Source organism: Mixophyes fleayi, chromosome 9 (assembly GCF_038048845.1).
Source record: "Mixophyes fleayi isolate aMixFle1 chromosome 9, aMixFle1.hap1, whole genome shotgun sequence".
NCBI lineage: Eukaryota > Metazoa > Chordata > Amphibia > Anura > Limnodynastidae > Mixophyes > Mixophyes fleayi.
In genome coordinates this window covers 131,802,979-131,829,318 of record NC_134410.1, presented here as the reverse complement: position 1 = coordinate 131,829,318, position 26,340 = coordinate 131,802,979, and the positions used below count along the sequence as shown (strand labels likewise).

At 44.7% G+C, this 26,340-nt stretch overlaps 1 long non-coding RNA gene and 1 pseudogene across 1 annotated transcript in view; one reads left to right on the top strand and one right to left on the bottom strand.

The window, feature by feature from the left end:
* Positions 1 to 26,340, top strand: part of LOC142101365 (uncharacterized) — a 485,133-nt gene that overhangs the window by 266,667 nt on the left and 192,126 nt on the right. The window lies entirely within an intron of this gene.
* Positions 5,515 to 9,846, bottom strand: LOC142101430 (uncharacterized; annotated as a pseudogene).

Sequence of the window (26,340 nt, the reverse complement as noted above, 5' to 3'; positions counted from 1 at the left end):
TCACTGTTCCTGTCACATCTACCACTCCTCTTTCTCTCCAACAAACTGATGAATTCGAGATCAGCCATATTCTGGATTCCAAAAGTTCTAGAGGAACAATCAAGTATTTAGTGGACTGGAAGGGGTATTGTCACTCACCGGACTGTGAGTGCTTCTTCCCGTATATTTAGGAACCGTGGTCGTCCTCTATCCTGAGGGTCTGCGCATGCGCAGCCCTTTCAAACCCTTCAGTACCTGTTCCTTTAACTTAATTGGCAGATCAGGCAACACTCCCTATATTAAGCACCTGTGGTCAATACCACGATGCCTGATCTTGGAGTCTCATTCCCCATGAGCCTCTGAAGGTGTTCCTGTGTTTCCTCGTGTATTCAGCGCTGCTGATTCCTGTGGTTTCCAAACCACTTCTACCCCTGTGGTTTCCAGACCACTTCTACTCCTGTGGTTTCCTAACCACTTCAACCCTCCTGTGTATCATCGTGACTGTTAGCTGATTCCTATCCGCTGCCTCCGTGCACTACAGTCTTCAAGCCACTTCAACTCTGCTGTGTATCATCGTGACTGTTAGCTGATTCCTATCCGCTGCCTCCGTGCACTACAGTCTTCAAGCCACTTCAACTCTGCTATGTATCATCGTGACTGTTAGCTGATTCCTATCCGCTGCCTCCGTGCACTACAGTCTTCAATCTCCTTCAACTCGCCTGTGTTTCATCGTGACTGTTTGGCTGATTCCTATCCGCTGCCTCCGTGCGCTTCAGTCTTCAGCTCATCTCATCTCTCCCGTGTTTCCTCGAGACTGCTACAGCTGATTCCTATCCGCTACTCTCCGTGCTCAACAGTTCCAGCTCAGCTCTGCTCTGCCGTGTTTCATCGTTGCTGCACCTGCTGGTTGCTATCCGCTACCTCCGTGTATCTGCAGAGTCCTGCTGCTGCTACTTCTCAGTTCTACTCGTCCTACAACAGCTGACCCGCTCTCCGTGCTTCTTCGTGTTCCCGCTGGTTTCTACTCGCCAGTCTGCATCGGATCTGCGCCTCACTGTTTTCATCTCATCTAGATCATCGCTACTCTTCAGGGTCCTCCAGGAGTCCAGTCCTACATACTACTGCTTCCTGAGTATTTGTTCCCCTGCTGGTCTACCTACCTGTGCGCTGCACCTACTTGATTACCGCTTCACCCCTCCAGGGACTTCGCATCCTGCCGGCCTCCAGCCGTTCAGGTATCTCTGCACTCCTGTCTGACAGCCTGCTTCTGAACCACGGTATGCATACTTCTCATTGACTGTGCTGGTGTATTGCATATCTTGCTGAACTGAGTTTGTTCTCCTCTGGAGTTTACTATCCGCTGAGACTATTGCCATCATTGACTGTGTTATCTTGTGCCGGTTTACCTCAAGTGACTTTCTATTATTGCAGTGCTGTTCAGTCATTAATATATTGTGCATTTTATTGTGGATCAAGTTTAAGGTGCCCATGTATCCCCTGTATTGCAGTCTCTCCCCGTGCTCCTCCTCACATATATATTCAGTGGTACAACTTGCTAGAGGCAGACCACTGATCCCTGTTTCCTGTGTCACCTGTTCCAGTATCCTCTCACATAGCAGTGGTACAACTTGCTAACGCAGACCACTGACTCCCCGGATACCTCCACTTGGATTTCATTCCTTCACTCAGACAGCGGTACAACTTGCTATCCGCAGACCGCTGACTCTCATCACCTCCTCGTTTCTGTTGGACATTCCTCCTCACTATAGCAGTGGTACAACTTGCTACCGCAGACCACTGACTACCCTCACGTGTCCTTTGTCCATACAGTTCCTCGTGTATTACTACATCCATATTACCAGTGCTGCTAGTCATAGACCTTCCTGAGCATCTCTATCATCTACTATTTCCTGTTCCGTGATCACCCTGCTACCAGAGTACCATATTACCATCTATACTGCTCTGGTAAGCCTATCACCTGGTGATCCCTGGGTAAAGACTCCTAGTGCCCGTGACAGGTATGGCCCCGAAGAGCGCTCCTGGGTATGGGCTGCAGACATCTGTGATCCTCTTCTGCTAAAAAAATTTCACTCCAGATTTCCGAAGAAACCAGGTCCTAGGTGTTCGGTGCCCACCTCTAAAGGGGGAGGTACTGTCACACGCCGGACTCCCGCTGTCTCCCCGAGAGCCGGCTTGTGTGTCCGCTGATCCCGGAGGCCTTCCCCACCAAGACTCTCTCTTTTTTTTCACTTACCTGGTCCACGCTGCTGCAGCCATCCAGCGCTGTCTCTCCCCGTCTTCCGTTCGGCGCTCAGTGGTTCTGCGCATGCGCAGAACTGTCTAACTGTTTTATGTGTTCTCACTGCCCTCTATTGGCTGTCCAATAGGAACTGCACTATATCTACCTCCTCTGACCAGAACTCAATGCTGGTTCTTTCAGTCAGTCCCTGACTTTAAGATTGGAAACAGCTACTGTGTTTTTGCTATTTCTTCAGCTCCCAAGCTACATCTCTCCGGGGAATTCACCTCTAGGTGGCTACGCTGCTGAGATTCCAGTGAAAGTACTTCCAAGTGGCGACACTATCTTTTCCTGCTAACCAGCTCCCTAGTGACTACGTCGCTGAACATCCCAGCTATATTCCCTCTCCCAAGTGGCAACGCTGCCAAACTTCCCGGCTAAACGCCGCTATCAAGTGACAGTACTACTTCTACCTGATTCTACGCTCCGTCTGTTGTGGTTCGCTGAGAACTTCTCCAGGGGACCGCGACCTGCAAGTGGAAGCCGCAAAAGCCCATATTCCCTTGCGGGAATCACTGGTGAACACCTTTCACTTGTTAGACTCCGCGCCCCTCGCTGAAGTAACGTCAATCTCGGCTGAACTATCAGGATCCAGTTGAACTCTCTCTGGTATCGTGACACCTACGTTCCTGCCTGATTCCTATACCGTCCAACCTCTGGCCAGTACAGCACCCTTTACCTGCACCACTTCACTGGTGGCTGACCCAGAGGGCCACGACCTGCATACTCCTGCAGCTAATTCCAAACTTCCTTGCGGGGGTCCCTGGTGAAGACCAGGGGATAAAAGTATCAAACTGCGAGTTTGCCAGCGTGTTGAAATCGCGGCAAATCGCGATTTTTTTTAAAAAAGACTGGAAATGTATCAAGCTGCGATTTTGAGACTCATGTTCAAAATCGCTGGTCATCTCTGGCGATTTTGAGCGATGTAAACACTGACGAGTTTAGCTAACTCTCCTGTGTTTGGCAAACCCATCACTGTTACACTGCCCTGGTAAAAAGTGAAAGAACAGATAAAAGTTAAAAAAAAAAAAAAAAGCGTGAGGTCCCCCCACTATTTATGTTTAACCCTAGTGCTGCCTGACTAGTGCTGGTCCCGTGAAAATCGGGGAAAAATTTTGCGTGGGGTTCCCCCGATTTTCACTTTACCAGCACTAGGCAAACCAGCCAGGGTTGGCGGCACTATAGCAGGGGGACGCGCGGCAGGGGCCCCCCTGCCATAATGACTAACCAACCCTAGACTGTTCAGCACTGGGCTGGATTCCCTAGGGAGTGGGGTCCACTGAAAAAACGAGCGCCCCCCCCCCTAGAAAGAACCAGCCCAGTGCTGATAGCACTAGGGCTCTTCCTACTACCCCTGGGCTGTGGGTAGTAGGGTAATACGGCGGTAAATAGTAGAAAAAAAATAAACTGACACCAATTTTGTTTGTGGAACTACAAGTCCCAGCCAGCCAGGTTGCCCTAAAAACTGTGGCCATGCTGGTGCTTGTATAACTACAAACACCAGCATACCCACGGCAGCCAGGGCATGTTGGCACTTGGAGAACCACAAGTGCCAACATGCCCTGACATTCCTGGCTTGCTGGGCCCTGTAGTTCCACAAAGAAAAAAGTTAACAAAACAACAACACCCTCATACAAATCACACATATTTATTAAAAATAAAAAACCTACAATAAAGACACTAACAACCCTCTTTTTAACCACAACTATTTAATAAAAATAAAAAAAAACAAATACTTACCAATGATGTCTTCTTTCTTGATCCAAAGTGTCCTTGCTTACCCCAGTCCCTTATTATTTATACTTCCATCTTGCCGGCTTGCCCCAGTCCCAGCCATTTGTACCTCCATAAACGAATCTGTGCCAACTAGAACACTTCACCCAGAAGGGGCCCATATTTGTAATATCCCGATTCTTTAGTCTTGATTGAAGTTAAAAAAAAAAAAGCCAGGAGCCGCCGCAAACACCTCCTACCTAGTAGGAGGTCCGTTCCGCAATGCTCTTACGCTGTTTGCGTAAGAGCTAAGTACTGTATTATGGCATTTTCCCACGCTAGTGGGGAAATCACATATTACAGTATTTAGCGCTTACGCAATTAACGTAGCGCATTGCGCATGCGCTATGCTACTTGCGTAAGCTGTAATACAGTAAATACAGCTTACGCAAGTTGTTAGTGTCTTTATTGTGGGTTTTTTATTTTTAATAAATATGTGTGATTTGTATGAGGGTGTTGTTGTTTTGTTAACTTTTTTCTTTGTGGAACTACAGGGCCCAGCAAGCCAGGAATGTCAGGGCATGTTGGCACTTGTGGTTCTCCAAGTGCCAACATGCCCTGGCTGCCGTGGGTATGCTGGTGCTTGTAGTTATACAAGCACCAGCATGCTGGTGCTTGTAGTTATACAAGCACCAGCATGCCCACAGTTTTTAGGGCAACCTGGCTGGCTGGGACATGTAGTTCCACAAACAAAATTGGTGTCAGTTTATTTTTTTCTACTATTTACCGCCGTATTACCCTACTACCCACAGCCCAGGGGTAGTAGGAAGAGCCCTAGTTCTATCAGCACTGGGCTGGTTCTTTCTAGGGGGGGGGGGGGCCCGCTCATTTTTTTCAGCGGACCCCACTCCCTAGGGAATCCAGCCCAGCGCTGAACAGTCTAGGGTTGGTTAGTCATTATGGCAGTGGGACCCCTGCCGCGCGTCCCCCTGCTATAGTGCCACCAACCCTGGCTGGTTTGCCTAGTGCTGGTAAAGTGAAAATCGGGGGGACCCCACGCAAAATTTTTCCCCGATTTTCACTGGACCAGCACTAGTCAGGCAGCACTAGGGTTAAGCATAAATAGTGGGGGGACCTCACGCTTTTTTTTCTTTTACTTTTATCTGTTCTTTCACTTTTTAACACTGCCAGGGCAGTGTAACAGTGATGTGTTTATACAACATGCTGCTATCAAGCAGCGTGTTGTATCTGGCGTGTTTAGAAGCAAACTCTCCTGAGTTTGCCAACTCGCAGCTTCATACATTGGAGACTTGTATAGCTGCAGTGCCAAACAGTGGTGAGTTTGATCTCTGGCGATTTTGCAAGTAGCGATTTTGACAGAAGCAGAACTCTGGCGATTTTGTATGAAAACTCAGCTTCATACATCGGCGAGTTTCAACTCTCCCGAGAAAATCGCTGGAGTTACAAACTCGCAGTTTGATACATTTACCCCCAGGAGTGCGTTTAGATTCCGCGCCTCCGGGTTAGCTGTGCAAATACCAGTAAGTGGCCTCTATGTAGAACCGTGACAAAAAGTTTCCATCAGTGGCTACGGTTTGAGGGAAAATGTGATTTTCAATCAGGAAAATCCCCACCCCTGGGTTCTGTTGTTGAAGACTTTCCACCATGCTGTCCCACGTCTAGTGTTTTAATGGCAAAATTATTTCATCAATATCATTCAATAGCACAAACTTAGTCCTGTACATATTCTGATAGATGTAGTCATTGAGTGTTGCCAATTGACCATAATCCCCAATATCCTTAGCATCAACAGAATAGCACCATGCTCAAGTGGGTCTACGGTACCGCTGAATTGGCCATGGTATGGCCTCTAAAACACCCTCTGCGATGTAGTACTGCATAAATTTTTCTACCTGTGAGCTGCAGTTATTAAGGTAGATCATGACCCGTTGGGCCACCAATATCTGGTACATCTCCATGCTCTGTAGGAATTGGCCCGCTCCCTGCGCTCGGCCAATGACCGTCGCCTCTCCTCCACTCTGATCACCTCTTCCCATTCCAGAATCCAGGACTTTTCCAGTGCAGCCCCCCTTCACTGGAATGACCTCCCTCGCTCCATCCGCCTCTCTCCCACTCTGTGCTCCTTCAAACGTGCACTCAAAACTCACCTCTTTCTCAAAGCCTACCATCCCATCCACTTAACCCCTATCTCCTCCGCTCATTCTCCCCTCTCTCCTGTTGCCTCAACCGGCTCCTCTTGTGCCTGGTCTGTCAACCCTCCCTTAGGATGTAAGCTCGAATGAGCAGGGCCCTCTTCCCTCCTGTCTCCTTACCCGTTCTTCTGCTCCGTGTCTATTGCATCTGCCTGCCTGGAGTTTCTGAAGTATTGGTACTTTTTGTTTATTGTTCTGTATTGTTATACCCTGTATAGTCTACTGTTTGTACTATGTGCGGCGCTGCGGACACCTTGTGGCGCCTAACAAATAAATGATAATAATAATAATAATAATAATTGTAAGACGTTACTGTAATTCCAATACATGGTGGAAATGCAGACAGTTGAGTTGGCAGAAAACAGTTTCACGTCCCGATTTTGTATCTGGAACAGAGGTAATTGTGTCATGTTTCCTGAAGGAGACGTATGAACAGATAGGTACTTGGCGTGGCAGACTGGTGGCTTCATACACACCAGGTCTGTTGTACCGTAGGGAAAGTCGAACCGATCAGTGTGTACGTCTATCTCAGCTTTGGAAGCCTCCACAGATTTGTTTACGGTGTAACAAAACCAACAGTATAGATCCTTCACCTCTTCATGATGAATAATGCGAAGAATACGAACCGCACTTTTATTGTGTACTCTGTTGTCGAAATACAAGAATAAGATAAATGTCCGGTTACCTCCTCGTGGTGTAATAGTATCTGTGGATAGTTTACTTCCACAACAGGCACACGGTGATCTCCACTGAGTAGTCAAGATTCTGGTATATAAAAATCACAGTAGAAAGTAGGCAGCCAGTAATAAAGACATCCATACTAGGATTTTCCTTGGGAATCAGACCATTGTACAGGAAATGGAACAAAACAAACAAGATAGGAAAAAATAGGGAAAAAACAAGAACACACATAATAAGAAAAAAGGATAAATGTTTAGAACAGACAACTATTCATCTCCGAAAAACAGACAAAAAGTACCCCAAGACTTGGATCTGAGGGAATTATCTGGGCACTGAAATAGGTGAGTAAATTCGAAATAAATCTAACGCTCACTTAATACTCATATATTGAATCAATCAATCAATCAATCACACAAGCAAGCAAAGGGTTAACTCTTCACACCTCCAGACTGTTACACAATTGTAAAAACAAGCACACACAACTTGTTAATGAAATGTATCAACAAATCACACACTGGCATTCAAAGGGTTCACTTGGCCCTGCTATTTTTTTCTTAACAGGCTAATGCAGTGGTTCCCAAACTTTCTCAATTCGAGGCACCCTTAGGGTCACCATAATATTTCCAAGTCACCCCTAAGCCAAAATAATTACCGGGTAGTCCCGTTTATAAGTAGTTGGGTCAAAATGACGTAAGATGTATTTAGGCCCCTTCACCATCACATTGTGCCCCTTCATCATATCACTGCGCCCATTCACCATATTACTCTGTCCCCTTCTTCGCCATCTCTCTCTGTCCCCCTTCAGCATCTCTCTTTGTCCCCCTAGAGCGTGTCTCTCTGTCCCCCTACAGCGTGTCTCTCTGTCCCCCTACAGCATGTCTCTCTGTACCCCTACAGCGTGTCTCTCTGTCCCCCTATAGCGTCTCTTTGTCCCCCTTCAGCGTGTCTCTCTGTCCCCCTTCAGCGTGTCTCTCTGTCCCCCTTCAGCGTGTCTCTCTGTCCCCCTTCAGCGTGTCTCTCTGTGCCCCCCTTCACTCTCCTTTACTTACCTTCTTTCCTGATGTCCTCTCTGCTGCTGCTCCTCACTGAGGCTGACAGACGTGATGACGTCGCGCCCGGCAGTCAGTGAAGAGGAGGAGCTGGATGATTGGTAAGTTTTGTTTTTTGTTTGTTTTTTTTCTCTTCTTTTTCTTGCTAGGGCGATCACGGCTCCCCTGTGACAGCGCCGCGGCACCCCAGGGAGCAGCGGCGCACACTTTGGGAACCGCTGGGCTAATGGATTTGTTAGAGTATCAAGGATGCAACATATTAAATTATAGATTTAATATACAAAAGTACAGGGCATACAGATATAAAAAAAAGTTAATAAGCAATTAATAGATTGAGATAACATACACAAGCAAAACAGTTTAAAATAAAAAGATTTGATTCAGCGTGTCACTTACATGAATGGCATACTCTGAGAAATTGGCAAGGAAGATGGAGAGCTTATCAATGTGAATTGATTTCCCAAAAAGTCTGACAACTTGCTGTAACTGGTCTCAGCTTTTTAAAGACACTTCCACACCTCTTTCTACCCCCAGGGGGTAGTGGCTGTGACACTTTTTTCAATCCCCATTTGCATGTTGCCTGATTTACTAACCAATTCTACTATGTGACCTAACTTTTCTGTGGAGTGTCACACAGATCCAATTTTATTATTAATAAATCCCCTGTGACTGTCCATCTTTTGATACCAAACATGATGGAAGTATGACAATGTGACTTACATTTTCTAAAGATATGTGATTTTAGCTGTTCCCGGATACCACACGTACCTGTCATTCACAACCCCGGTGTGATTTCTGCTCCTCAGTATGTAGTGCCACCCGGATTTCCCAAAATATGAACTATGAAAACATTTTCCTTTAAAGCTCATATTTCTATATACCTGTAAAGGCCTTCAAAATGCTGCCTTGGGCTGCAAGGATGTCCAGCTGTGACCGGTCCCACAAAGTCTATTCAGGAGTCCAAAAACTAACTTGTGTCAGGACATATCTCACAGTAAGAGCTCTGCTACAGGTGACATGGGGCCTGATTCATTAAGGATCTTAAATGAAGAGGATCTGTCACTCACCGGACCGTGAGTGCCTCTTCTCCTGTTATTAGGAACCGTGGCCGTCCGCCATCCTGATGGTCTGCGCATGCGCAGCTTCTATGAATCCTTCAGACCTGTTGCTTTTAGTTAATTGGCTGATCAGGCAACACTCCCTATTTAAAGCACCTGTGGTCATTACCTCATTGCCTGATCTTGGAGTCTCATTCCCTGTGAGTCTCTGAAGGTGTTCCTGTGTTTCTCCTCGTGTCTTCAGTTCCAGCTGATTCCTCTCTATTGCATTGCCGGTTTCCAGACCGCTTCAACTTGCCGGTTTCCAGACCGCTTCAACTCTCCTGTGTTTCATCGTGCCTTCAGTTCCAGCTGATTCCTGACTATTGCATTGCCGGTTTCCAGACCGCTTCAACTTGTCGGTTTCCAGACCGCTTCAACTCTCCTGTGTTTCATCGTGTCTTCAGTCCCAGCTGATTCCTGACTATTGCATTGCCGGTTTCCAGACCGCTTCAACTCTCCTGTGTTTCATCGTGTTTTCAGTCCCAGCTGATTCCTGACTATTGCATTGCCGGTTTCCAGACCGCTTCAACTCTCCTGTGTTTCATCGTGTCTTCAGTTCCAGCTGATTCCTGACTATTGCATTGCCGGTTTCCAGACCGCTTCAACTCTCCTGTGTTTCATTGTGTCTTCAGTTCCTGCAGTCTCTTAGGATGCCGAATACTTTTCATTGTTCTCTCCTAAAGTCTGCTATCCCTGCACGTAAGTCTAGGCTCCGTTACTTACGGAAATGTCAGCCTGTCATTCTGGAAGGTCACAAGAAATTCTTGGTGGAGAAGATTCTGGACTCCAAAAAGGTCCAGGGGGAAATCCATTTCTTAGTTCAGTGGAAAGATCGTGGCCCGGAGGAAAGATCTTGGATTCCGTGGAGACGCCTGCACGCCCGCAAACTCATTGAGGAATTCTTCAAGCAATTCCCTGGGAAGCCTGGATGTCGGGGTGCCTTGACCCCTCCTCAAGGGGGGGGGGCACTGTTACGAGCTGTGGCGGTGCCCAGCCACAGCGACTCTCTCACAGGCGTACCGGCCATCGCTATGAAGACCGGGACGTCACTTCCGGGGCTCGTCCCGGCCTTTGCCTAGGCAACGGTCGGGACACTGAAAAAGAGAGCGCCGCGTCCCAGCAAAGGAGAACTGCTGGGCGCGTGCGCAACTAAGTAACTTGCCTGCCGGTTAATTCTGTATAATTTGTCCATTAGGCATAGGCTGGGGGCAGTTTCAGAGCTAGGCTCTGATTGGTCACACTGTGTATTCAAGGCAGGGAGGGCTTAGCCTCCCTGCCGGTTATAGCTTCCTGCTATCTGTTTGCTGACTTGCTCTGCCCTTTGTCCCTAGTCTGTGATTCTCTGCCTGATTACCTGTGTATGACCACTTGCCTGGATTTGGACCCTGCTGTGTTTCTTGTGACCCCAACCCTGACGTGATTACCGACCTTCCTGTTTGCCCGTGACCCCTAACCTCGGCTTGGTTTATCGGATTTGCTGTCTGCTACCAGCCCTTGACCCGTGCCTGGACCTCACTCCGCTTTCCTGGGTTCTCCCCAGCCGGTACGCACTTCACAACCCTCTGTCAGTTTGCGGCCAAGTCTGTCCCCACCAATAGGGGCTCCAGTGAACACCTGACTGGCAGAGTAGACTCCGGGTAGTGCAGTATCGGCTTGGGGGGTTCTTAACACCAGTCAGTGTGTCCCAAAACGCTTGTATATGCGTATAAGTAATTTGTTAAACATTGTGATTTAAGAATAAAGGGCAAGAGACTAAGGCAAATAAACAAAATAACTAGTTGCAACGTTGAGTGCAGTTAGCGAAGAAATGCAGAGTCAGGGGAAGACTGGGCTGGGGGACATAGCGTAGTAACTGGGGCTGGGTCACTGAGCCACCTGCACTTTTTTCTCTTTAAAATAGGCTGCCGGGTCAAGTCTTGCCCCCCGGGCTAAGATTTGCCAGCCCTCCGCTGGTTGTAGTATATGTAGCTGGTTTCTGGATGTCTTCAATTTTTCATTGTTTCTTCAACTGTGTTGTTTAACTGTATTTTCTAAATACTTTGTGAGAAAAACACTTAAACACACTGTCCTCCAATGCGTCTTTCCCCTTAGACTGAATGCTAAGATATATTGAGGCCGATTTCAGAACATGTTACATTTGTCCTAATTGGTCAGCTGATCGGAGAAGGCAAAGGTAGCTATTGGGCTTATTAAGGTTAGATAAGGCAAGGCCAGTGTTATAAAAAATGTTTAATTGATCAGCAACTCGACACAGGTTATAGCAATAGATAACAAATTCCTTTTGCACACTTTTAAAAAAAGCACAGTTGCACAGATGAGAAGTATAAATTAATGAGATGAGGTTCAGATTAGGAGAGGGTGAGAGTTGCAGCAGTTAATGTACATACCTGGGGATAAAAAATATGAAAGGTGGTTAGGTGTTATATTGTTTAACTGTATTTTCTAAACACTATGTGAGAAAAACACTTAGTGCACAAAACAAGCATCTATCCCACTAGTCTGTTTCCATATATTGGTGAAAAGTAGGTGTAAATTATACATTATTTCACAGTCCCCCTGTTGTCACTTTATCTATCTATCTATCTATCTATCTAAATAAATATCTATCTATCTATCCATCCCCATCTCAGTGGTACCAGTGATTCTGTACAAATATTTGTGAGTATTTTAGAACACGTGGTCAAACATTAATCCAGTTTTGAATACTTATCTATGGCAACATGATTTTTCAAGTGTAGATTAAATGTTAACAAAAGGGAGAAAATTATTTATCTAAAAGTGCTCTCTCATTCTCTCCTGCGAAATTACGCGGAGATGTAAAAAACATTCCCCTGTTTGACTGACAACAGGAAAAATGTGTGTGTGTGTGTGTGTGTGTGTGTATATATATATATATATATATATATATATATATATATATATGCACAGTTGAAGTTGCATCTAGGTCTGAGTGAGTTGCAGATGTGTCCACTTAACACTTCTCTAACACTTGCGTCCAACTTGCTAACATGCACAAAAAACTTTTATTTTAGATGTTACAAACGCAATTGCTAGGTAGTATAATTTAAACTTGAACAACCTAGCTAATACAGCAGCAAGAACTTTCCAACATGTGTACAATTTTTTTCTATCTTTGCTACAACACTCTTGGTAAATCCTAATCTGTGGCCAAACAACTCCCAAAGTCTCAATAAGCATTCAGGTGTTTGGCACCATCTGCTGTGTACACATGCATCTTACCACCCTCAAATAGAGCCGAATTTTACACTATATTTGCGACTACGTCTCAGTCTGAATCTGTATGCAGTTGCTCGTACACGCCCTTAATGTACATTACAACAGCCTGTACTTCCCCCGTCACGCCTCTTCAGGCATAAGGAGTCCTATGTGTCAGAAGGTCGCAGGTCTGAATAGCAGCAGTTGTGTATGTTCATTTTCTGAGTGTGCACAGCACATAAAAAGGATCTATTCTGTTATCCGCCAGAAATACCATCTGCAACAGCCGGGCACCTGCGCAACTTTTCAATCCATTCTTTTTTCCTGCCAATCTGTTGTCTTCAGGTCCGCACGTGGACTTCTGGTATTCTACAGTAGTCAATGTCTTGATTCCTGATATGGGGAGAAAAACAAAAACTCTTCTATGAAGACTTCCCCTTCGAGAGTGATTAATTGTTCCCTCCCACCCTCTGATGGTTTATGATTTAACGCCAGGGTCATTCCGGGATTTTCAGATATCATATTTTACTATAGTTTGCGAGTGTTATGGACTGAATTTCACATTATTTCAACAACTGAGTATTATTCTGGGAACTTCAAACTGTCTTGTCTTTTTACATTATTACCACAAAATCCTCCAAAGTGTCCCTATATCTGGGAGATTTCTTTTTTGACACTATTCCCTGTCTGTAACCAAACTACCATTTTTGTAGGGGCATTCTGGGTAGGGGGCATCTGCCCTCCAAGCTGTCACATAGTGGGTTACCTTCGGCTGGGCCAACTGCATTTTTCTTTCCTTTAAAATGTTCCTTATAAGCTGCTGAGTTGAGTCTCACCCACCCGGGCAAAATTTTGTGAGCCAGTCTCTGCAGTTTTGTTTTAACTCAGTGCTGCAATTTTAAAACAATATTGTATACAGGTTTTATTCTTATGAGACATGACCCTTCCCGTTTCTGGTGAATACAACCCATTATCACACATCAGGCTTGTTTTTTAATCTTTATTTACGGGCTATCAGGGAAATGTTCATTGAGCAACGTAATTTTCAGCACTTAACTTTCTATAGGGTGGTTACATTACTTTTGGGGAGACTTAAATCCTAACCTTTATTATCTTCCTAGGTTTTACAGGGATTTATGAACTTGTAGCTGCTATGAAAAAAAAAATCAAATGGAGAGATACAACGATTGTGAGACCTGCAATCAGCAAGTTTATCCTATAGACTTATATCCCTTCCTACTAAGGGTTCAGGCCACTCTAGGCTAATGCGCACATAGCGCCCTCTCCCCTTCTACGCCAGGCTACTATATGGTAGGTGAAAACAAACATTCTTAATTTAAACTCCGGCTTCCTTTACCCCCCAACCGCACCAATGTGTCATACGCCAGGGACCCACTAGCCGCGACCCTGCTCACTTACCCCTCCGGCACTCCGACCGATCTCCGCTGGCGGCCGCCATCTTGAACGGATCTGCGCATGCACAGACCCGATTTCTGTGTTAAAGCCTTTCTCAGTCTCCTATTGGATGAGGGATTTCCCTCCACTATTTAAACCTGCCTCTTTCTCTCCTCTGAGCCTGTTCTTAGGTTCAGTTTGGATTCTCCTAGTGGACGTCTCCTCCAGTCTTAGCTTCCCTGCAGTCCGCAAACCATCATCATCATCATCATCAGTTATTTATATAGCGCCAACATATTCCGTAGCGCTTTACAATTGGGGACAAACGTAATAAACTAATAAACAAACTGGGTAAAACAGACAAAGAGGTGAGAAGGCCCTGCTCGCAAGCTTACAATCTATGGGACAATGGGAGATTGACACATGAGGTTAAGTATACATTTTGCATCTTGGCCCAGCCAGACTGCAAAGGTAGGGTGATTCATAAGCTAAATGATCCTGTCACACAATAATGTTGGTCCGGGGGTAGTTGTCTTGTGTGAAATTGTGTAACAGGCTAAAGGTAGTGAGGTTAAGATGGTGGTTGAGGAATATTATACGCTTGTCTGAATAGGTAGGTTTTCAGAGAACGCTTGAAAGTTTGTAGAACAGAGGAGAGTCTTATTGTGCGAGGGAGAGAGTTCCATAGAGTGGGTGCAGCCCGAAAAAAGTCCTGTAACCGGGAATGGGAGGATGTAATGAGGGTGGATGAGAGACGCAGATCTTTTGCAGAACGGAGTTGCCGAGTTGGGAGATATTTTGAGACAAGAGAGGAGATGTATGTTGGTGCAGCTTTGTTGATGGCCTTGTAGGTTAGTAAAAGTATTTTATATTGGATTCGGCAGAAGACAGGCAGCCAGTGTAGAGACATACAGAGTGATTCAACAGAGGAATAGCTATTTGCAAGGAAAATCAGTCTTGCCGAAGCATGCAAAATAGATTTTAGGGGTTTGAGTCTGTTTTTGGGAAGACCAGTAAGGAGGGAATTGCAATAGTCAATGCGGGAGATGATTAGTGCATGAATTAAGGTTTTAGCAGTGTCTTGTGTGAGATATGTGCGGATTCTGGAAATGTTCTTTAGATGTATGTAACATGATTTAGATATAGAGTCAATGTGGGGAACAAAGGATAGGCGTGAATCAAGGATTACACCTAGGCAGCGAGCTTGTGGGGTGGGATTTATGGTCATGTTATCAACAGAGATAGAAATGTCAGGTATGCTCTTGTTGGCGGGTGGGAATATTATTAACTCTGTTTTAGAAAGATTAAGTTTGAGTTGACGAGAGGACATCCAAGATGAAATGGCAGAAAGACAGTCAGTTACACGGGACAACACAGATGTCGAGATATCAGGAGAGGATAGATAGATTTGGGTATCATCCGCATAGAGATGATACTGAAAGCCAAAGGAACTTATTAGATTTCCAAGAGAAGCGTCATAGATAGAGAACAGCAGAGGACCTAGCACCGAGCCTTGTGGTACTCCAACTGATAGGGGAAGCGGAGCGGATGTGGCTCCAGAGAAATTAACAGTGAAAGAGCGATTAGAGAGGTAAGATGAGAACCAGGATAGAACTGTGTCTTGAAGACCTAGGGATTGCAGCGTTTGTATGAGAAGAGAGTGGTCAACTGTGTCAAATGCAGCCGAGAGATCAAGGAGAATTAGGAGAGAGTAATGGCGTTCAGTCTTAGCAGTGATCAGATCATTAACAACCTTGGTCAGCGGAGTCTCTGTGGAGTGTTGAGAACGAAAGCCTGACTGAAGAGGATCCAACAGGTTGTTTGCGGAAAGAAAGCGTGTGAGGCGAGTGTAGGCAAGTCTCTCTAGAAGCTTGGAGGGGCAAGGGAGCTGAGAGATGGGACGGTAATTTGAGAGAGAGTTTGGGTCGGAGTTTTGTTTTTTTAGAATAGGAGTAATCACTGCATGCTTGTATAGTGATGGAAAGATGCCAGTAGAGAGTGAGAGATTACAGATTTGAGTTAGAGGTGAAATGAGCACAGAAGACAGGGATCTACCAATTTGCGAGGGAATAGGATCAAGAGGACAGGAGGTAGAGTAGGAAGATAAGAAGAGCGTAGAAATTTCCTCTTCATTTGTGGGGTCAAATGAAGAGAGGGTGTCAGAGGGTAGTGGGAAGGAAATGAGCTGATGGCTTGTTGAGGAAGAGGATACCATTTCTAGTCTGATCTTATCAATCTTGTCCTTGAAGTAGGTAGCAAGATCCTGAGCACTGATAGTAGATGGAGGGTTCGGGGTGGGAGGATTGAGAAGATGATTAAATGTATTGAAAAGGCGTTTGGGGTTAGAAGCCTGAGCATAGATAAGAGATTGAAAGTATGTTTGTTTTGCAGTGTCCAGAGCATTTCGATAGGAGTGGTAGACAGAAGTATATGTGAAGAAGTCATTAGAGCTTCGAGATTTACGCCAGTGACGTTCTGCTTTACGGGACAGTTTTTTGAAGATTTCGTGTTGCTTTGGTGTGCCACGGTTGACATCGAAGTCGACGTGTAGTATGAAGTGTCGCTGGAGCCACTTGATCAAGGGCCGTTGCTAAGGTTAGGTGAAAATGAGGTACTGCCATCTCAGGGGATGAGAATGTAGAGATAGGGGAGAGAAGGTGTTGGAGAGAGGTGGAAAATTGTTGAAGATTAATAGAATTCAGATTTCTACAAGTATGAGGAGGCTTGGTTGAGTTAGACAGTAGAGAGGTTAGAGCAGTGGGGGTGAGAGTGTAGCTGATAAGGTGATGATCCGAGAGGGGGAAGGGTGTATTAATAAAGTTAGAAACTGAGCATAGTCTAGAGAAAACAAGATCAAGGCAGTGGCCATCCTTATGAGTAGATGATTCAATCCACTGGGAGAGGTCAAGTGAGGATGTTAGAGAGAGTAGTTTGGAAGCAGCTTTGGAAGGTGGGTTATCAATGGGGATGTTGAAGTCACCCATGATGATGGTGGGGATGTCTGAAGATAAGAAGTGAGGGAGCCATGCAGAGAAATCCTCAATAAATTGTTGGTGTGCTCCAGGGGGACGATAGATCACCGCAACACGTAGGGAGAATGGATTAAAATGCGAATAGCATGTACTTCAAAAGATGTGAACGTGAGTGATGGGACATTTGGTAGAACTGTGTATGTGCACTGTGGGGAGAGAAGTAGTCCAACCCCACCTCCTTGTCTGCCTTCAGGTCTGGAGGTGTGGGTGAGATGGAGGCCACCATGTGAAAGTGCTGCAGGTGAGGCAGTGTCTGATTGCATGAGCCATGTTTCTGTTATTGCCAGAAGGTTGAGGTTTTTTGAGAGGAAGAGATCATGAACGGAGGTAAGTTTGTTACAAACAGATCGTGCATTCCAAAGGGCACATTTAAAGGACTTGGGAAGAGAGGGTAGACAGGTGATGTGTTTGAGGTTTGCTATAGAACGGTAGTGTTCTGATGTATGTGTGTGTGAGGAGTGTGGGGGACCTGGATTAGGTGATATATCACCAGCTAATAGAAGCAGAGTGAGCGAAAGATAGGCAAGGGGATTGTAAGATGTGTGGCCTTTTATTTTCTGGCGACAGGTGGAGGCTGTACTTGTTAGAGATAATAAATAGGACAACAGTTCATGGGTGTTAAATAGAGGTGAGTGGAGTAATGCAGGTGCAATATGAACAAATTTGTGTGTTGGTGGAGGGTGAAAGATGACACAGTCCTAAAGATCATGCCATGAAATGAGACTAAGAAAAGCAATTTGTGAAACATTGTGAAAAAAGGGGTAAAAGCAAGGATATTTTAAGAATTACCTCTTAGCAGTATTCCATATAAATAGACAAGTAGTGCAGAAATAGGCTGTGGCAGATGTTGCTTATTGCTGGAAGTTAAATCAAGTCAAATGTAGTCCAATGTTTGTCCAACTGTGTTGTCTAACTGTGCATTTTCGTCCACTTTGTGAGAAAATCCCACTTAGTGCAGAAATCACACACGTCTAACCCCACATACGTCTCCCCATAGAATGAACCACTCCAGACTTCACAGCTCTCAACCATCCCTGCGGTCATCCTGCAATCCGCAGACCACTCCAGGCTTCACAGCTCTCCGCTATCCCAGCGGTCATCCCTGCAGTCCTGCAGACCACTCCAGGCTTTACAGTTATCTGCTATCCCAGCAGTCATCCCTGCAGTCCGCAGACCATTCCAGGCTTCACAGTTCTCCGCTATCCCAGCGGTCATCCCTGCGGTCATCCTGCAATCTGCAGACCTCTCCAGGGTTCACAGCTCTCCGCTATCCCAGCGGTCATCCCTGCAGACCGCAGACCACTCCAGGCTTCACAGCTCTCCGCTATCCCAGCGGGCATCCCTGCAAACCCGCAGACCATCACAGCTCCACGCTGCTCCGCTATTCCTACGGTCATTCCTGGAACCCACAGATCTCTAAACTCACTGAACTCCGTGGATCCTGCCCCACTCCCAGAGGACCGCGGCCTGCGTGGCGGTTGCCGCGAAGTCCATACCACCTTGCGGGGGTTCTCGGTGAAGGCCAGCTGCTACGTTAGACTCCGTGCCTCTGGTGAGTGTTAGTATTGGCAGGTCAGGGGTGTATCCCAGGTAACTGTGACACATTGTTTATGTTACTCTGTTTTAGAAACTTAGCTCCATGTGGTTTTTTATAAAGGTCACAGAAATCTTTGTCACTCATTTAATTTTCATTAACAGAATGAAGACATGAACAAGAGCTACTGAAGAGGGGGTGAGGGGGCTGCAACGTCTGTCGCCATCCTTGTCTCTCCTTCTCGATTATCCTCAAACACCCGTCCAAGGATGACTCAATGTCTTCAGCCTGTACCATGACAATATGTCAAGATTAAAACCTCACTACATTTTTCTTTCATGTGTTCTTTTAACTTTGGAGAAAAACTATTTTTTTAGTCTCTTATTTAAAAATGAGTTTCAGTTTATATCACTCCATGTCACAATTTTACACCCACCAAAATTGCCCCCCCCCCCCCCCCCCCTAGACAGGATAAACAATTAATGCACTTAAGCCATTTTTTTTTCAAAACAAGAAAAAGACAGTCTTCATTATGTAGATTTTGCTGCTTTAGCCAACACCACGGGACTGAGGATATACATCTTGCACTACCTGTTATGCTGCCAAAAAAAATTAGTGACCAAATGTAGTTATGTCTGACTTGGCCTTCCTTTTATCTCTATCCATACCAATTTAATGACTAACAAATCAATTTAACAATCACATCAGTATTCATTTTACTGTGGCACAGTCACTTTTAATGATCTATGTTGTATCTTAAAAGCATTCTCATGTCTACCTGCTACTTCCAAAATCCTTTACTGTGCACTTAAGAATAGAGGGGATTCGCCATACCCCTCTAAACCACTTAAAACCACTTCTCCAGGTCCTGATTACGGGGTGTGTACAGCCTAGGCCAGTGTTTCCCAATCTCAGGTACCCCTAACAGTCCATGTTTCCCACCTCTCCTTGCTGGAGCACAGGTGTATTCCTTACTGACTGACACATTATAATTATATCACCTGTGGATCTGTTACAATCTACTGGCCCTGCACTTTGCAACTCAGTGACTTCCCCTCTGCTTCTGAAAGTACAGAAACCCCCAATTCCTTCCTACCACAATATTTCATATTGGTTAAATAAATCGTTTAATATTTTGAGCATATCTATTACATTGTTCCTTAATATTTATAAAATTATTATTACACATATTAGGCCTCATTTAGGGGGTGATTCAATCAGGGCCCTCTTAAGAACCTCTTGGGCCCCCGGGCACAGCAGTGCACCGGGGCCCCTAAATATACAAAAATAAAAAAAAAATGATTATATATATGGGCCCTGCAGCCCAGGGGGGCCCTCCGGAGGCAGGAAAAAAGAAAACCCTAAAAAAGAAGAAGAAAATACTTACTGTGCTGTCAGCTGGTGATCCGGCTCCCTCCCTGGTCTCCTCCTCCGTCGCGCTCCGCAATTGATGTCGGGCGGGCGTGATGACGTCACGCCCGACATGCACTGCCAGCGCGACGGAGGAGGAGACCAGGGAGGGAGCCGGATCGCCAGCTGACAGCACAGTAAGTATTTTCTTCTTCTTTTTCAGGGTTTTCTTTTTTCCTGCCTCCGGAGGGCACCCCTGGGCTGCAGGGCCCCCGGGCACCTGCCCAGCGTGCCCAATGGGAAAGACGGCCCTGGATTCAATTAGATGCAAATGTTTTGGTTTTGTGTTCTGCATAAAATTTTAGCAAGTGAGAAAAAAAAAGCAATTCCAATGCTTAATGCTTAATTTCCTAAATTTTGCTCACACTTCCTAAGGTAGTGAAGAGTTTTCAAGTTGTGGGCACAATTTATAGTGCACACTTGTGGCACTAAAAGCGCCAGCATGCAAAAGAGCACAAGTGTCTTTTTTTTCTTTTTGTGTAGACACTGCGGTGTCTGCCTGTGAATGACTGTTCATAGTTATGTATAGTTTTAGTCAGCGGTTATCTGGCTTTGCATATTTATGATCTTTTGAACTCTAAACTCCAAGTTTAGATTGAGCTATTATCTAATGGAGAGCTATCTCTGATCTCATTCTCTTTTTCTAAATATTCCTTATCTTTTCCTAACAACCATACCGCTAATGTAATAATCTGTTGGAACTTTTCCTTACAGCAATTACAACTGTCTTCCTGGTTGACACATTTATTTTCTAATATCTCTGCACGTTCCGGTCTCCAAATAGTATATTCCTAAACTTGTACCAAGTTAGATGGCATTTGGGACCATTTATATGTTTCACATTTTGCTTATCAAGAGAACCATCCATTTTCAGCCGATGTACAGTATATCTAATGGGGAAACTGAGTTAAACATAATTACTGTATCTGTTCTGATCCAGAGCTCATTATTACTTCCTGAGCGGTAGTCTCTTGTCAGGATACTCTCTGCCTAACGCTACAATAAAACACCTTGGAAAGTTAAACTGCGATTCTTGCAGACATTGCTATGTCTGTCTCTCGCTCCGAAATTGGTGGTATTTTCCCCTCGTCACTTAAGGAAACAAACACACAAATTGTGAGTTTATTAGGAACTGGCACTTTCAAAGAAACAATGTATGCCTCAGGCACATGCATTGAAGGGCACTCAAATATTTTGGCTAAGAAGCGCACACGAAAAACCAAACTTCATGGGACACACACACCCAAAAAATACTGAAAATGCAATTTAAAAAATCCAAATACATTTTCAAGAGTGTCCGAAACATAGAGAATGTACAGTTATGAGGGTTAACCCATCAAATAATTGTGGGGAATAAGGCCTAAATCATAGCTGCAGTGTTTATTTAATATATCATTTGAATCCATTGATAAATCGAGCTACTATGGTTTAAAATGTGAAGTCAGAAGGACTGTTGTATGTTTATTTGGTGGCTCTGCACATCCTGGTGTTAGAAGATAGCAGTGTCACCTGTGGCAGCTTCAAAGGCCCATGCAGTGAGCTATATCCTGACACAAGTTAGTTTTTTGGACACCTGAATAGACTTTACATGTGTTTGGGAAATGAATGTCTCATTGTGATAATTCCATCATGTTTGGTATTTAAATGTGCGGGAGATTATTGCAGGGGGATTTATGTCTCTGGGATATATTTGTGAAGAGTTACTGTGACTAGATCACTTATAAATAACTTATGAAATTTAGGGAATAGTGCAGGGCGCTTATTTATATAACTGCACATGCACTTATTTTTGATATTGTGTATATTTTGGTAAGGGAAATCTTTAATTTCTGAGACCAGGGGGAGAAAATTAGTTTTTTTTGTTTTAACCTCTCTAGAGGAAATGCCTTATTTCTGATGTATATATCTGATACAATAAGCCTTTGTTTAGAAAGCCTTTTGTATATCTTGGTGTAAGGAAATGTCTTGTTTGGGGTTTACAACTTTTCCTGGGGAATTATTTTCTTTGGAAGAAGTGTGTATTCTGCAACTCTTGGAAGAAAGGACTCATGCTAATCTCATGCTAATTAGAACTTTTGATGTGTGAGGGTCATAGGAAGATGTAATTAGACTTGCTATCCAGTGTAAGATGCATGATTTCACAGCAAGGTTTTAAGATATCACAGATACGCTTAAATATTATTAGCTTTGCAATCCATATAAATCCATGTTTGTGTAAACACATTGCATCCGGATTCTAAAAAATAGCCTGTGTCCAAATCAGTATAAAAAGCACCGTCTTGTACACTGAAATGTATCATTCTGATGTTCCATCTGACCTGACAACTGATACCTTTAATCAGTGGAACTGTCCTTGTCAGGGCACCTAAGCAAAATAAAACATCACTCTTTTCTTCAAGACCCTGCTTGACAACTTCTTATATATTGCTGTAATCCTGTGACCTGCAGATTAGACCCTAAATCTAATCCGTTCACCGGCTGTTCCTGAGGTTGGACCCAGCTCTCCAGCACCACCGCTCTGCTGCTATCCAGCAGCTGGCCAGTGTGATAGGCCAGGGGGATTCATCCACAGCACCCTGATCCATAGTAAGCTGTCAGGGGTACCAGCCCAAGTGTAAAAGCACGGGAGTACACTAGTAGCGACAGTCACCCAGAAGGAACGTGGTTCTGGGCGCCATAAAGGAGTCCAGTGGTGGCAGCAGACTTCTCCTACTGCGGCAGGAGAGGCGTATTCGGACTAACGAAAGGGGACGTTGGCAAAGTAAGCCCAGCTGGTTCCCAGCAACAACAGACAGGGTGGCACAGGCGGTCCATCCTGTCACAGTTACCAAAGGTCAAAACTTTTGGAATATTTTTGAGCAAACTATAGTGACACCCAGGGGACATTCCTGCCTCCCTATTAGCATCAACACTGCCCCTGTGAAGGCCATGCCATTTCACTGTGGTTAAAAAACCTGTGTTGTGTAGGGGCACAATTTCAGTGTCAGTTTCTTGGGCATCAGTCTAATTGAAGGACTGTCCAACTTTTCTGCCTACCCACAGGCAAACAGATTATTATACGTAAGTTATGCTCTGTACTTTCATCCCATTTATATGTCAAATCTTTATCTAATTGTTTTTTTATTATCTGTATGCATTGTACTTTTGCATATTAAATCTAACAATTGAATAGTTCTGTCCTTATTGCTCTAAACAAATCCATTGCCTGTTTAGAAGAGAGAGATTGCTTGGCTGGGTTAACTCTTTAGATACCAGCGTGTGAAGGGTTAGCTGTTTAACTACCAGAGCACCGAGTGTGTGCAATTGCATAATTAAGTCATGGGTTTGCTACAGGCCTTATATATAGCTGGTGGCACTTGGCGGAGAGGTGTGGAAGCAGGTGTCTGTGTTGGGAAAGGGACCAGTAAATCTGTAGCCTGAGAAAAAGAGGGGAGTGTGAGGTTTAGGCTGGAATCCAGTAAGCTTCCAAGTCATGAGTGCGCAGAGGGCAGTTTGTGACAGATAAAGGGGTTCAGGAGCGGTTTCCTGACAAAATAAAAGTGATATATTGTATGACTATTGGAAATTATGATAAGATATTAGATCAGGGAGTAGCCAGAGGGGCCTATCCCTGACAAAGAGCAGTAAGCTCACCTTCTTGCCACTGAGTAAGTTCTACACCTGCACTCTGCAGGAAGTGGGTGATCTCTGCCCCAGAACAGATCATGGAAGTGCTGTCAAATCACACGCAGTTCCAGCGGTTCTGTACCTATAGTAACCCACACTGGGGGAAGGGGCGTATCCATCATGGACAGACCGTTCTATCAGAATCTATGATCTCCTGCACTGTGCAACTTTCTGCTGGCACATGTCGCACGGCCCTGGAGAGAGCTGCCTAGAGAAAAGCCTGTGGAGAGACAGTAAGAGAGAGTCAGCCATATTACAGGGCTGAGGGCTGCAACAGGTATACAAGACCCAAATAAATGGTTGCTGCATCCAATAAGCTGTAAGAGCTGACTAGTGAGAAGCTGTGTTGTTGTATCCAGTGATAATACACCCACAAGTTCCAATCTGTCACTGCTAATGTGATTTACACCAAAATCCTTATTGTACCGATAAAGAACACTGGCCAGCCAGTATCTGTGAGGACTGTTGTGTAGGTATCAGGACCCCTAGCTTAGAGTTTACCTCGTAAAGAGAGAGAGCCTGTGACGGGGCAGAGACCATTTCAGCATACTTACCAACTGTAGGTTAATCCCGGGAGATTGCGGAGAAGTGAATTACAAGAGCGGAGGGGGCTGGGGTACTCCAATCCCGGAATTTTGACCCAGCCCCGGCAATAAAATGAGATTGCATGGGATATGTCTTACTAATAATAAGTAGTATGAGGATGAAGATGGTAATTTGAGCAGTGTTCCCAGCATATAGTACTACTTGGTAATGAGAAGTATAATGTTCCTTGAAGAAGGATAAGGGCAAATACATTTAAACTGATGCGGGGACAGTCTTACCTAAAGCAGGCAGAGACTTAGAACTTCCAGGGTCATACAGACCAATCTCACTTCTAAATACTGATTACAAGTTGTTGACAAAGATTTCAACAGAGTGCCTGAAAGTAATATTAGCATGTATGATACATGGCCATGACCAGACTGGATTTATCTGGGGTAGAAACTCTGTTTTATACTGCATTATATTTCCTAACATTTCATATATTATGCAAATGTTGCCTATAAGCATTGGTAGAGGAGATGCTCTCAAGTGTACACCCCTCGTTAGTAATTTCATTTGGCAACAGAAAAAGCCTAGAATTGCACGGCATAGATTATATCTGCCAAAGCGGAAGGGATGAGTGAGCTTCCCAGATATTGTGGCCTTTAAGAGAGTGGTGATGTTTAGATACTGTCACAACCTGCCTCCTGCAGATCCTGTTTGCCAGGAGCTATGTTGGACTTTCTGGATATATATATAATTTCATCCCTGCAATCTGTGTTTAAGTATGTTCATCCATGCTGCTACTACTACTCTGATCATTATTCTGTGAATTTCATCCCTGCAATCTGTGTTTAAGTATGTTATAGGAAACTGTTATCTGTTTAAACTTAGGTTGGCACAGTCTTTTATTGCTGCCTAATTTATGATAGGTATCTGGCCTCCTCTATCCTTTCCCACAAATGTTTTCTTTTCCTTTGATTAGCTGACCAATTAGCACATCTGTAGTGTATTCCTAAATTAGACTGACTACATCTTAGCTTCATTCTATGGGGAGACGTATGTGATTTCTGCACTAAGTGGGATTTTCTCACAAAGTGGACGAAAATGCACAGTTAGACAACACAGTTGGACAAACATTGGACTACATTTGACTTGATTTAACTCCCAGCAATAAGCAACATCTGCCACAGCCTATTTCTGCACTACTTGTCTATTTATATGGAATACTGCTAAGAGGTAATTCTTAAAATATCCTTGCTTTTTGCTTTTACCCCTTTTTTCACAATGTTTCACAAATTGCTTTTCTTAGTCTCATTTCATGGCATGATCTTTAGGACTGTGTCATCTTTCACCCCTCCACCAACACACAAATTTGTTCATATTGCACCTGCATTACTCCACTCACCTCTATTTAACACCCATGAACTGTTGTCCTATTTATTATCTCTAACAAGTACAGCCTCCACCTGTCGCCAGAAAATAAAAGGCCACACATCTTACAATCCCCTTGCCTATCTTTCGCTCACTCTGCTTCTATTAGCTGGTGATATATCACCTAATCCAGGTCCCCCACACTCCTCACACACACATACATCAGAACACTACCGTTCTATAGCAAACCTCAAACACATCACCTGTCTACCCTCTCTTCCCAAGTCCTTTAAATGTGCCCTTTGGAATGCACGATCTGTTTGTAACAAACTTACCTCCGTTCATGATCTCTTCCTCTCAAAAAACCTCAACCTTCTGGCAATAACAGAAACATGGCTCATGCAATCAGACACTGCCTCACCTGCAGCACTTTCACATGGTGGCCTCCATCTCACCCACACCTCCAGACCTGAAGGCAGACAAGGAGGTGGGGTTGGACTACTTCTCTCCCCACAGTGCACATACACAGTTCTACCAAATGTCCCATCACTCACGTTCACATCTTTTGAAGTACATGCTATTCGCATTTTTAATCCATTCTCCCTACGTGTTGCGGTGATCTATCGTCCCCCTGGAGCACACCAACAATTTATTGAGGATTTCTCTGCATGGCTCCCTCACTTCTTATCTTCAGACATCCCCACCATCATCATGGGTGACTTCAACATCCCCATTGATAACCCACCTTCCAAAGCTGCTTCCAAACTACTCTCTCTAACATCCTCACTTGACCTCTCCCAGTGGATTGAATCATCTACTCATAAGGATGGCCACTGCCTTGATCTTGTTTTCTCTAGACTATGCTCAGTTTCTAACTTTATTAATACACCCTTCCCCCTCTCGGATCATCACCTTATCAGCTACACTCTCACCCCCACTGCTCTAACCTCTCTACTGTCTAACTCAACCAAGCCTCCTCATACTTGTAGAAATCTGAATTCTATTAATCTTCAACAATTTTCCACCTCTCTCCAACACCTTCTCTCCCCTATCTCTACATTCTCATCCCCTGAGATGGCAGTACCTCATTTTCACCTAACCTTAGCAACGGCCCTTGATCAAGTGGCTCCAGCGACACTTCATACTACACGTCG